This window comes from Octodon degus, unplaced genomic scaffold, assembly GCF_000260255.1.
Source record: "Octodon degus isolate 3935 unplaced genomic scaffold, OctDeg1.0 scaffold00446, whole genome shotgun sequence".
Classification (NCBI taxonomy): Eukaryota; Metazoa; Chordata; class Mammalia; order Rodentia; family Octodontidae; genus Octodon; species Octodon degus.
Genome location: NW_004525022.1, coordinates 4,555 through 7,633, shown reverse-complemented (window position 1 = coordinate 7,633; position 3,079 = coordinate 4,555).

The window sequence follows — 3,079 nt, the reverse complement described above, 5'->3', positions numbered from 1 at the left end:
GAAACAAGCAGCTCTCCTCTGGACACTGGAGTCTAGAAATGTGTTTGTGGTTCTTTGCCAATAGGAATGAATGTGAGAGAGAACAACTTTCTGCATTTTCTCTGCATGTCATGATGGAAAGTTAGAAACTTCACGATGTTTTCTCTTAGGAAACTGAATGATTTGCCACTGTGAAGTACTTTAGTTGCAAAAGTGAGATTTTAGGCAGAGATGTGTTTTGAGCTGTATACTCAAACATGTATTGGAGTGCCCTGCTTCACAAAGAAGCTGGATCTTAGATGGTTTTTCTGAATTAAGAACTCACACTTAGAAACACATATCATGCAGTAGAAATAAGTAGCTCTCCTCAAGGCACTGGAATAAAAAAAACGTGTTTGTGGGTCTTTGCACTTTCAAATGAATTGTAGAGAGAACAACCTTCTGCAGTTTGTCTGCACCTCCAGGTGGAAAGTCACCACCTTCATAGATGCTTTCTCTTAGAAGACTGAATGATTTGCCACTCTTTTCACAGCTCGGATCTGTGAAGTACTTTAGTTACAAAAGTGATGTTTTAGCCAGAGTTCTGTATGTGCCATATACAGGAACAATCTTTGGAGATTCCTGCTTCCCAAATAACCTGGAGCTTAGCTGGCTCCTCTGCATTAAGAACTCACACATAGTAATATAAATCATGCAGTGTAAACAAGCATATCTCCTCAGGGCACTGGAGCCTATAAACGTGTTTGTGGCTTTTTGCCAATAGGAATGAGTGGGAGAGAGAAAATCCTTCTGTACATTCTCTGCACCTCAAGCAGTAAAGTCACAAACTTGATGAATGATTACTCTTAGGAGGATGAATGATTCGTTACTCTTTTCACCACGAGGAACTGCGATGTACTTTAGTTACAAAAGTTATGTATTGGCAAGAGGTCTGTGTTGCGCTGTTACAGGAATAGGCATTGGAGTGACCTGCTTCCCAAAGAAGCTGACCTTAGCTGTATCTTCTGCTCTGAGAATGCACATTTAGAAAAACAAATCATGCAGTAGAAACAAGTAGCTCTCCACAGAACACTGGATTCTAAAGACGAGTTTGTGGCTCTTTGCTTATTTGAATGGATAGGAGAGAGAACAACCTTCTGGCGTTTCTTGGCACCTACAGCTGGACAGTTGCAAACTTCATGGATGCTTTCTCTTAGGAGACGGAATGATTTGCCACTATTTTCACAGAGCGGAACTGTGAAGTACTTTATTTACAATTGTGAAATTTTAGCCAGATTTCTCGTTTGAACTTTGCACAGGAAGAGGCATTGGATTGCCCTGCATAAAAAAGGAGCTGGAGCTTAGCTTTCTCTTCTGTATTAAGCAGTCACACTTTGAAAAACAAATCATGCAGTAGAATGAAGTAGCTCCCCTCCAGTCACTGGAGTCTAGAAACGTGTTCTGGCTCTTTGCCCATAGGAATGAGTGGCAGAGAGAACAACCTTCTACAGTTTCTCTGCCCCTCTACCTAGAAAGTCACAAACTGCATGGTGATTTCTCTTAGGAGACTGAATGATTTCCCACTCTTCACATCGTGGAACTGTGAAGTTCTTTATTTACAAAATTTACGTTTTCGCGAGAAGTCTGTTTTGCGCTGTATACAGGAAATGGCATTGGAGTGACCTGCTTCCCAAAGATGCTGGAGCTTAGCTGTGTCTTCTGCTCTGAGAACGCACATTTAGAAAAAAAAACTATTCAGTAGAAACAAGTAGCTCTCCTCAGGGCTCTGGAGTCTAGCGCCAAGTTTGTGGCTCTTTGCCCATATGAATGCATAGGAGAGAGAACAAACTTCTGCCGTTTTTCTTCACCTCCAGCTGGACAGTTGCAAACTTCACGGATGCTTTCTCTTAGGAGACTGAATGATTTGCCAATCTTTTCACAGTGCAGAACTGTGAAGTACTTTTGTTACAAAAGTGAAATTTTAGGCAGAGTTCTCGTTTGTTCTTTGTACAGGAAGAGGCATTGGACTGCCCTGCATAAAAAAGGAGCTGGAGCTTAGCTGTCTCTTCTGCATTAAACAATCACACTTCGAAAGCCAAATCATGCAGGAGAATCAAGCAGCTCTGATTTGGGCACTGGAGCACAGAAACGTATTTCTGGCTCTTGCACCATAGGAAAGAATGAGAGCGAGAACAAGTTTCTGTTGTGACTCTGTACATCAAGCTGGAAAATCACAAACTTCACGGATACATTCTCTAAAGAGACTGAATGACTTGTCCATCTTTTTACATCGTGGAATTATGAAATTGTTTAGTTAGAAAATTGACGTTTTAACCAGAGTTCTGTGTTGCGTCTTATACAGGAACAGGCATTGGAGTGCCCTGTTTTGCAAAGAAGCTGTAGCTTATCAGGCTCTTCTGCAATAAAATGTCCCACTTAAAAAAAATCATGAAGTACAAAAAAGCAGCTCTCCTCAGGGCACTGGAGTCTAGAAAAGTGTCTGTGGCTCATTGCCCAAAGGATTGAATGGGACAGAGAACTTCCTTCTGCAATTTCTCTGCATCTTCAGCTGTAATTGTCAAACTTCACTCATGCTTGCTCTTTGGAGACTGAATGATTTGCCATTCTTTTAACAGCATCGAACTGCGAAGTATTTACTTACAAAAGTGACATTTTATCCAGAGTTGTGATTTGCGCTTTATACAGGACCTGGAATTGGAGTGCGCTGCCTCCAAAAGAAGGTGGATCTCAGCTGTATCTTCTGCTCTGAGAACGCATATTTAGAAATACAAATCAAGCACTATAAACAAGCAGATCTCCACAGGGCACTGGAGTCTAGAAACGTGTTTGTGGCTCTTCGCCCATATAATGAAAGGGAGAGAGAACAACATTCTGCAGTTTCTCTGGACCTCCCGCAGGAGAGTTAAAGGGCCTGGAGTCTAGAAACGTGTTTGTGGCTCTTTGCTCATAGGAATGAATGGGAGAGAGAACATCCTTCTGCAGTTTCTCTGCACTTCCAGATGTAAAGTCCCCAACTTCACGGATGCTTTCTCTTAAGAGACTGAATGGTATGTCATTCTTTTCACAGAGCGAAACTGTGACGTACTTTAGTTACAAAAGT